This window comes from Castor canadensis, chromosome 1, assembly GCF_047511655.1.
Source record: "Castor canadensis chromosome 1, mCasCan1.hap1v2, whole genome shotgun sequence".
In the NCBI taxonomy this organism is placed as follows: domain Eukaryota; kingdom Metazoa; phylum Chordata; class Mammalia; order Rodentia; family Castoridae; genus Castor; species Castor canadensis.
Window position 1 is genome coordinate 167,175,673 of NC_133386.1, and position 11,042 is coordinate 167,186,714.

The 11,042-nt window shown below is 38.8% G+C and overlaps 1 non-coding gene across 1 annotated transcript; it reads left to right on the forward strand.

Annotated features, from left to right (window-relative positions):
- The first annotated feature begins 6,490 nt into the window (after positions 1-6,490).
- On the forward strand, positions 6,491-6,654 carry LOC141415739 (U1 spliceosomal RNA). The gene has a single exon (XR_012440685.1). It is a non-coding gene; the product is annotated as a U1 spliceosomal RNA (small nuclear RNA).
- The last annotated feature ends 4,388 nt before the right edge of the window (positions 6,655-11,042 follow it).

The window sequence follows — 11,042 nt, forward strand, 5'->3', positions numbered from 1 at the left end:
ATTGAGAGATGGTGAAATCTCTGCAGCAAGAGGCTTGTGGGAGGTCCTCAGGTCATTGGAGACATGCCTCTGAAAGGGATTTGAGAACCTCATCCTGACTAATCGCTTTTTTGCTTCCTGGCTTCTGATGTAAGCAGTTTTGCTCAACTGCCATTATAATATAGCTCCCCAACCAGAACCACAAAGCAAAAGGGCCTCTAAATCATTGACTGTAATCTCCAAAAGTATTAGCCAAAGTAAACATTTTTTCTTCAAGAGTTAATTATCTTAGACATTTTGTTACAGTAATAAGAAACTGACTAATATACGGTAGGATGATCACTTAGGTTATTGAAGAACTTCCTGCTTTGACTAACAAATTGTGGAGAATATGTAAGATCCTTCTGACACCTATGGAATTATTCAGTCTGTTTACCATGAGTTTCAGTAATGTTTTGTCATGCTTTGGGGGAGGGGAGGATTTGAATAGATGTTTGTGTATATGTGTGTGTGGTCTTATTAGTCCCTCCTCTATCAATTCATGATTGTTTTGAGAATCATAGTGATAAGGTATAGCAAAAGAAAGCAGGAACAATGAATATACTGTCTAACCTTGACATTGGGTGCTTTTTATCTATTTCTGTTGCTGTCATCAGACCCAGCATCCTATTAAATAGCTGTTCCCAATACACAAAGGCAGTGCTTCTGGTAATGACAATCTAAATCTGGGTATTGATTTCGAGCAAGGTTTGAAATTAGTTGGTGAAAACTTATTTTGTGTTTTTCTCTGAAAACCACAGCAAGCAGAGAAAAAGTTTGCAAATCCCAGTGTACGTTCTAACAGGTGAGCCTCTGAGCTATCTCTGGAAGCCTGCCTCACTCCTGTCCTGTAGAAACTGTGAATGTCTTCCACACATAGCTAGGTGCCTCATCTACTTCCTCCACAGAATAGAAGAGGGCTGTATATTATGACTTTCCTTGGAGCTGGGGATCCACCACACACAGCTTCTCTCCCTTCTTACTTCTAATGACCAAGCCTGCTCAGTGGCATCCAATGAAATAGTCTATGTTTCCCTTCCAGGCCTCCCACAATGAGGCCCAGGCTCATTTGGATGCACTGTACCTTGTCTCTTGCCAACACGGTTTTTCCGCCATTCTTGATACATAAGTTATAGGCTTATTTGGCCTTTCCCAGCCATGAGAGAATCTGGCTTGAAGTCAAAAGGGGCAAAATGCCAGAATAATTCTGCCTTTGCCTAGTATTCCTCTCTCACATACACCACGATGCCCCAGCTCTTTATTTTTTTCAGGCTGGATTTTACTTTAGTGGGAAGTAGCAGGAGAAGAGGTAAAATAGAATAAAAGATGGGAAAACATAATGAAAAGGCAGAGGAATAGAAGAGGGAGAGAATGGGGCAGAGAGGGAAGCAATTTCTGAACTGCTTGACTAAACATAGAAATGACTACAAAAAGAATGATCTTTTCATTCTGGAAATCGACCTGTATGTTCTTATTCTTTCCAGTGGTTTGAACCAGAAGACTTATCTTTTGTCAAATTCTCCAGCTCTCTCATTCAACCCTGCATACCCAGCAATGCCCTCCCTAACCATGGGTTCACCCTCTTAGCTCTACAAGTTCCCAATCTTGGAGTAATTTCACCATTTCAGATCTTATATTAAGGTCTTTGACCTATTTTGAGTTGATACTAGTACAAGATGAAAGACTGGAATCTTGTTTCTGTCTTCTGCAGGTGGAAATCCAGTTTTCCCAGCACCATTTGTTCAAGAGGCTCTCATTCTTCAAATGCATATTTTGAGCTCCTTTAGAACTACCATATGATCCTGTGATGCCACTTACAGGCTTGTAGCTAAAGAGATGTGTTTAGGATATGATAGAGCCAACTGCACATCTTTATTGCAGCACTAATCACAGTAGTCAACCTTTGGAAAGAACTCAGATGACCTATAACTGATGAACGGAATAAGTGTGTGTACATACACAATGGAGCATTATTCAGCCATAAAGAAAAATGAAATTATGCTGTTTGCTGGTAAATTAATGGAGCTGGAGAACATCATGTTAAGCAAAGGAAGTCAGGTTCAAAAGGTCAAGGTTGCATATTTTCCCTCATATGTGGAAGTTAGACCTATAAGATAAACGTACACATAAATACATATATGATCACATATACATATACGCACAGAGATAGAATACGATTGTATTAGTGAGTCTGATTTAGAGGACTACAGGAAATGGAAGAGAGAAACAGAATGTTAGAAAATGAAAAATATTGAAACATTGCATCTATGTTTGAAGATAACATAACACAATGTACTGTAACCTGTTGACTAGAAGGGAAGCAAGGCAACAGAGAAAGAGTAAGTAATGAGGGAAGTTAATCTGACTAAATCATGATATACACGTCTGAAATCCCAAGGTAAAACTCCCTTGGACTATCAATATACACTTAAAAAATGAAGGACAGGAAAGTAAAATATGTCCTTTCTAGGTATGGGTAATTGTGGGAGGGTGGAAGGCATAACAAAAGGGTGAAGGAGGGTGAATATAGTGGATGTATTTTGTATTTATGTATGAAAATAAAATAATGAATCCTCTTGAAATTGTTCTAAGAAGGGAGGAGAAGGGATGAGGGAGAACTATGGAAGGGTGAATCTAATTATGATATATGCTAATCACAATGTCTAAATGTCACAGCATATCCCCCCATACCACTATTGTATGCTAATAAAGATAGTGAGTGAGGAATTGAGAAATACAGCCCCTCCTTCTTACCCCCTGTAGGTGTTCTGGAGCTGAGTGGAGAAGAAGTTTGCTTAGCTGACAAAGCTACAGAACTGTAAGAAAAAAGTACCAAAAATTTCTGTTTTACAAATAAAAACCCTAAGTTCCTCAAACCTGAGCAGAATTGCAAGACTACTTTGCTGGGTGTAACTAACACAAAGCTTTTGGATGAAGGAAAAAGCTTAGAATTAGAAGGCATCTGATAGGCCCCACATTTCTACCTACATCTATTTTACAGACATACATGCTATGTGCCTTAAAGAGCTGGTCTGTCTTTGAATTCCCTACTTTTCTCTAAAGGTGGAGTGAGTTTGTGCCAGCTGCCATGGCCATTTTCAGAAAGGCCTACTATGGGATAGATAGTGCCCAGAATGAGCAAATCGAGTGAGGGGCAATGGGTGTATATATGGTAAGCACTTAATAAAGAGATGTTAGATGAATGAATTAATGAGAATTTTAAAGGGAAAGTAAAAACAGCTGAACTCTTCATGAAGTTGTGAATATGCCACCTTAAAATTTTCCCTGGTGACAAGAGACTCCTGAAAGATAAACCCTGCTTCTGTACTAAGAAACTCTTCTCAATGGGATAGAATAAATGGGACACTTTTGACACTGGGACAAAAGTGTAAGTTGGAGCCAAAATTTCCATTTGATGTATAAGTTGAAACATGGACAAGCCTGAGTCACCACAGGGACCTTTAGACCATGCTCCAGGGTCTGATACTGTGGGCTACTCTTCTGAACAAGACTTAATGGAGATCGTCTCAGTGTGGATTCTGCTTGTTTTTCGTTTATCCTAGTTACCGGGTGTTATTAGCTGTCAGTTTATGTATATCTCCACAAATGGACACCTTTAAGAAATGCTACTTCATAGTTTGGAAAAGTAGTTAGAAGCTCAAGATCTATATTAACTCTTGTACTGGCCATGGTATTTCACGCCTATAATCCCAGCATTCATGAGGTGGAAGCTCAAGGATGATGAATTTGAGGTCAGCCTTAGCCACAAAGCAAGACCCTCTGTTTCAAAAAAGTTTAAAAAGGGAAAAGGAAAAATAAAGACAAAGACAACTATTAGTTAGTCATATTATTTCTCTATTGCAGAGTACGTCACAAGTAGAAGTTAGAAGGTATTGCTTAATCCCTCTGAAGACTGTTCAGAGCTCATCAGTGGAATGGGGTAATGACACTCACAAGTGAATAGGACCTTGGAACAGAGAATAAAATGTGACATAATTTTACTGAGATCTCATGCCTACTCTCCAAGATGTTATATATATATTCCAGACTTGGACTCAGCCATTCCTCTCCTGATCACTAGAGGACAATGATATGATTGTCTAATCGCCCTTCCTCATTTTACTTTTGCAAAATAAGCTTCTCTTCTGGCTGACCATTACCAATCCCTAGGCAATAACTATCAGTCAGAGTCTGAATTAAGACTGTTGCCCAGCTTTAAAAGACAATTTCAGGCTAGAGTGAAGACAAATTGCTTGAGAAAAGAAGTGTGATTCCATTTATGCATATATTTACTGTCCCCATGGCCAGTGAACAGTGTCTGATTTAAAATTCAATTTTGGGAATTATAATGGTTCTGAATGACAAAAGACCTATAGATGAAATGGGCCACAAAGTAACATCTTCTATTTCATACAGGTTGGACAAAGTCCCAAACACAGAAAAGTGCTGTTCAGAGGTCTATGCTGGTAATAATCCTAGGGAAAGATTAAAGTGGGAAAAGAAGGAAAGCATGCTCTACGGGTTCTGCCTGGCACTGGGGAGCCTGCCATGACAGCCTCCAAAAAGGAGAAGAAGAAAGCATGGCTGAAAGGAGACATCAAAGAGTTCTTTGTTCCCTTTTTTTCCTTGGCTAGACAGGAATCTAAATGATGCTGTTGCTCTCAGAAATACTGCATTTGACCATTCACCAAAAGATGCCCAGGTTGCAGAGAGCTCTCCTTTCTCTGTATTTATAAGAATTTAATGTCTGTCTTCAGCCTTTTGTATTGAAGCTGTTCCTTAAACTCTGGCCTGGCATTTGATTCCTCTAGCAGGTCAATTAAAGAAATATTACTAATGCTATTTTCTTTTCCCTATCTCTCACAGTATAAAAAGGCAATCCACCTGCACAGTAAAATAATAGATGAACTGACTCACTTCTGGTAGGAGCTAGGAAGGAAAGAAACATGCTCAGCATTCATTTTGTTTCTGGTTTTCCATCAATCATCTCATGTAGAATTCATGATATTACATCCATTTTAAGGAAGGGAAAAATGAGGCTCAAACTGGTTGCATTGCTGGACCAAGGTCACGTAGCTACTAAGTGCTGAAGTCATGTTAGTCTAATCTAACCTAGATTAGAGTCTTAATTCAGACTCCAGCTCCATAAGTACTGTCTCGAGATAAAAATATCTTAAAAATCTGCCTCAGCCCAAAAGGAAGAGTTTGCTTTGCCTAAAGGAAGTTTGGAAAGGACAGTGCAATCAATAGATTATTATTTATTTTTATTATGTCCTTGCACTTGGTAAGTAATTCTTTTGCAACCAAAAGAACTCTCAGAGTGACTAAGAGAAAATTTCTTCTTCACAAGGTCCTTAGCTTTGTGCTAAATCTTTGGAGCTGAAGAGAAAATTCTCTCTTCTTTGTACATATGAACATGTGTACACATGCACATAAATACCCTATCAGAGAATTTAAGAAGAATGAATTATATCTATTCATCATTATAGAAACATCACAGGACAGAGCTTAACCAAGTAGGCAAGGGATTTCCTTTATCTAATCTTGACAAACTCATCCCTTGTTCTCAGTGGTATTATACTGTTGACTGAACAGGACTCAAGCCATTCTGAAACCCAGATGGAAATCAGACTCTTTCAAACATTTTGTCTTTCAAGCCACACCAGGCAGCAAACTTAAGTTTACCAACACTTACCTTTATCAAATACTCTTGAGGCCTCAGATACATGTATTTATTTATCATTCTTCTTTCTTTCTTTCTTCCTTGTCTCCTTCCTCCTTAGTTAAGCAAATGTTTACTAGATATCTATGATGTGATCAGCATTAGACATGGCTTTGAAGATAAAACTCCTTTTTATTTTTTTATTTTTATTTTGCCAGAGAAGCATTTATTTGTCTTAATGTTGTAACACTAGGGGGTACAACATGAGAGAGAAGCCTCCCTAAATAACCTAGAAGAATGAAAACTGACCTGCTTCTATATCCAGAATTAGAAGCATGGCATGCTAGTGCATAGATTTTAACTACACCAATCACAGCCCTATATGTGAGCAGCTTCCAGTTCCACCAATCACAAGCCTTACATATGAACCAATCACAGCCCTTGCTTATGCACCACTTACAGGCATCATATAGGTATGGTCTCCTTTCTGTCAATTACAAGCTTTTCCCTGAGTCACTTTGGGAGATGCTCCTCCTCCCTGACCTCATTGAAGACTACTCTTACAAGGTTCAGATCCACTTTGGACAGGGCTATCTGGAGCAGCTTCAAACAGGGTCATCTAGAGGCCACCAAGACTTAAGACTGAAGTGAAGCTTTCTGGAGCTGGTGCAAGCTAAAGTAGTTGTGACTGGAGCAAGGCCCCTCAAGGTAGAAGTTGTGACTTCAGCAGTAGTCCTAGTTGCAGTGTTTCTTGCAGCTGACATGCAGTTTTCTCAATGCAGAAGAAGTGTTCAAAGTAGCCAAGATGATGTATTTACCTGACAGGGGAGATACCATGATCAGGAAGGTGGTTTTCCCAGGGCAAGGCTTATCCATTGCACTCTGGATGTGCTGATCCCTGCAATTTCCCCAAATGTGGGAAACTTGACTGCATAATTTGTGGTAGTGGGGGACTGCGTTCGCACTCTCCCCTGAAAAAAAGTAAAATTTTTTCTTAAAAAATAACAAAAAACAAAGTAGCCAAGAGGCCATGATGATAATTTGGCTGATTACCAGAAGAGGGGCTGCTTAATTGATTGCTCCCTACTTAAAGCAGCTGGGCACAAAGAAGGGTCTGAAAACTATCAACGAAAGGGTCAAATTCACTGATCACTCTCTCCCCACCCCACACATACACACAGCTTATTTCAGGGAAAAGCAAACATTAAAAGAGTGCTTGCAACAAGGACCTATCATTAACATTCTTAACAGTGCCCTACTCAGGACCAAATACTCTTAGGAAAAGAGTTGGGCCCTTCTGTGTTAATTTATATCCCACCAGCAATGTATGAGAGTTCTACTTTCTCTACATCCTTGCCAATACTTACCAGTCTTTTGTTTTTAATTATAGCTATCATAGTATATGCAAAAGGGTATGTTTGAATTTTATTTATATTTTCCTGATAGATAATAGTGTTGAGCATCTTTCCATGTGCTTGTAGATCATTTGTATACAATATCTTCTTTGGTCATTTTTAAAAATTGGGTTATTTGTTGTTTTATTATTCAGTTGTAAATCATCTTTATATATTCTATGTGCAAAACATTTAATAGGTATATGTTACTCAAATATTTTCCCCAATTCTGTATATTATCTGCTTACTTTCTTTTTTGTTGTTGTTGTTTATTTATTCACATGTGCATGTATTGTTTGGGTCATTTCTCCACCTGTCCCCTCCCCTCACCCTTCCCCCCTCCCCCACTCAGGTCCAGGCAGGTCCTGTTCTGTCCTTATCACTGATTTTGTTGAAGAAAAGACATAAGCATAATAAGGAAGACAAAGCGTTTTTGCTAGGTAAGTTAAAGACAGCTATACAGAGAGATTCCTACTATTGCTTTCGTGTACCCATGTGTTACGACCCATGTTGATTCAACTCTAACTGATCTTTACATTGGTTCCCGATCCCTTGCTCATGATAACCTGTCATTTTAACATTTCTGTATTAGTTCCTCTGGAGTGGAGACATCAAATGCTTTCATGTTTTGGGTTTTCTACCTATTCCTATATCTCCCATTTTGCTCTCCCCTTGTCTTGTGATCCAAGACCAACAACATTGCTGCATTTGCCCTAGATCTAAAGTCCACATATGAAGGAGAACATATGATTTATGGTCTTCTGAGCCTGGCTGACCTCACTCAGAATGATGTTCTCCAGTTCCATCCATTTACCTGCAAATGATAAGACTTCATTTTTTTCATGGCTGAGTAAAATTCCATTGTGTACAAGTACCACATTTTCTTGGTCCATTCATCAGTAGTGGGGCATCTTGATTGTTTCCATAACTTGGCTATTGTGAATAGTGCTGCAATAAACATGGGTGTGCAGGTGCCTCTGGAGTAACCTGTATTGCATTCCTTTGGGTATATCCCCAGGAACGGGATTGCTGGATCATATGCCTTTCACCCTGTACTAGTATCAACTCAAAATGGATCAAGGACCTAAATATCAGACCTGAAACTCTGAAGTTACTACAGGAAGGAGCAGGAAACACTCTGGAACAAATAGGTATAGGCAAGGACTTCCTCAATACAACCCAGCAGCCCAGCAACTAAGAGAAAGGCTGAATAAATGGGACTTCATAAAATTAAAAAGCTTCTGCACAACAAAAGAAATGGTCTCTAAACTGAAGAGACCACTCACAGAGTGGGAGAAAATATTTGCCAGTTATACATCAGACAAGGGACTGATAACCAGAATATACAGGGAACTTAAACTCTCCTAAAATCAATGAACCAATGAAGAAATGGACAATTGAACTAAACAGAACTTTGTCAAAAGAAGAAATTCAAACGGCCAAAAAACACATGAAAAAATGCTCACCATCTCTGGCCATAAAGGAAATGCAAACCAAAACCACACTAAGATTCCACCTCACCCCTGTTAGAATAGGCATCATCAAAAACACAACCAACAACAGGTGTTGGCGAGGATGTGGGAAAAAAGGAACCCTAATCCACTGCTGCTGGGAATGCAAGCTGGTGCAACCACTCTGGAAAAACATTTGGAGACTTCTTAAAACTACTTTTTAAACCAGATATACTTGATGGATGGAGCTTTTCCACTCATGAGGGAGACAGACACTAATTAGGACATCATGCAAATCATTGTGTAGTTACCACTGCAGCAGATGAATTGAAGAGGTATACAGGGCTTTGAAAGAAGGAAAACAAGGACAGCTTCCTGAAGAAGGAATGCTTGGCTTAAGATTTCAAAGATCAGCAAGGATCAATTTTTCAGAGAAAGTTTGGGTCAGTAAGACAGCATGTTTGATGGCCCAGTGGTGAGGAGATCATGTATGAGAGGTAACAATAAAAAGGCATCAATGTTGATGAAGGACAAATGCTGAGTGGAAATTTGTTGCAAGATGAAGATGAAAAATTGAGTTAGGACCATAAAGGTACATATAAATTCTTGCAAGGAGTTTTTCATGAAAGCCTCAGAAGAACTCTAAACAAGAGATGATATGATCAGGATTATGTTTTTCACACTTAAATTTTGCTTAAATGTGAAGATTTGGTTCTTTTTACAGGTTGTGTGTGATAGGTGGCACAAATACACCCTCTTAGCTACCTTGTGTTCTGCGTTTTTATTCTCACTGAATTTCTAATGCTCTCTGCATCCTGTGGTTACAATTCTTGTTCATTCCTTGCCATTCCCACAGCAAAGTAGAGTGCCATGTCTGCTTTAGTCCTCAAAACATTGATAATACCAGACAGTACTCAGCATGCTTTCTACTAATCTTTAGTGCCTATAGGAAGAAGACTCAGCAGAATAAGAAAGAAGCAAACACAGAATATTAAACATTAGACCTTAACTTTCTTTAACTTCTCTAGATATTTATCAGGATTATCTTACTTAATTCCTTTTGTCTTTTAAAAATTCCTTTTATCTTGATCTTGCTACAACATGCTTTCTTGCACTGTGACCATTCTTCTCTGTCTTCTGCAAGTCTCAAGAGCCCCCAAATCTCATCCATCCCTCACCAGAAATCATTGACATGCTGAGTCTGTCATATATATCATATATAGTCATATATATCTAGTGTAGAACAGGATGGGACATGGAAGATGTTGCTTTTCACAACCAAACAAGCCCAATGAGGATTTTTTTTCCTAAGCAAAGGGGCAAATCTCCCCCAAAATTCTTCAGCCTACCTAGGCCTTGCACATTATATCCACCTCTTAAAGTACCACTTATTTCCTTGCCTTTATGTGTGTGAACAATTTTCTCCAGTTTTACTCACCTGACTACCCGATTATGCTGTATCAACACTAAAATGCAGGAAATATGAAGAAGGTTTAAGGAAAAAAAATGACTGAAGCAGATCAAAGTCAGAAGATAAGAAATCAAATGGCTGCCACCAATTAGAATAGAGGACATAGAAAACATGTCCTTGAAAACAAGTACATAAAGGAGATCTATGCATGAGTTGTGAGATAGAAAAAGATAAATTTGCTATAGGAAACATCAGCAGCCATAAGACACTGAGAAGTGACAGCATAAATAACAATAGAGGCAGAAAAAAAGGTAAAAAAGAGAGGAAAAGGAAAAGGGCAGGCTGCCAAGATGAATAGAACAATTTGCCAAATATGTCATTTCTCTCATAAATTAACTCCATCAATGTGTTTAATTGCTTGAACAAATGGACTAGAGCTATTCTGAGAACAATTACTTATTCTAATCCCCAATTCCCTTTCAGTGAAAGGAGCTACAGAGAAACCACGTCTTCCAGGCTTTATCATTTCAGCTGAATATCTGTGCATACAAACTGACAATAAAAGTATTTTCTGCTTCTTCAGCTTCCAAAAGATGTAAGTTTAGGGCAATGTGGAGTTCAGGAAGCTGCAAGTGGGTCATTCAGTGAAGAAATCCATCTGTCTAGCACTGCCTGCCAGTAAGTCATTGCCTCCTCCCACTCAGAGTCCTCCTCCCCTCTGCTTGGTCTAAAACCAATCAGAATTGGCCCCCAAACTCTGATCAGTTCATTTTTGAAATCGTTTAATTTTTACTTTGCCCGTTTTCTAAAATTCATTACTTAATGCATATTGCCATAATCAAAGGAGGGGGATAGAAAAGATATACATTGTCTCTTTATGTATTCATTCTTTTTTTATCTGTTAAGTCTTTATGTGTAGATACCAATTTAACATCGTGCAGGATTATGAATTAGATTCTAACATCAGAAGGCATAGTTTCAGCCCTTGACCTCATCACTGCCAAGTTGTGTAACCTCGCCCTTTTTTATTTTTATTTTTTGAGATAGAGTATCACTACATAGCCAAGGCTGGCCTAGAACTCTTCACCCTCTTGCCTCAGTCTACC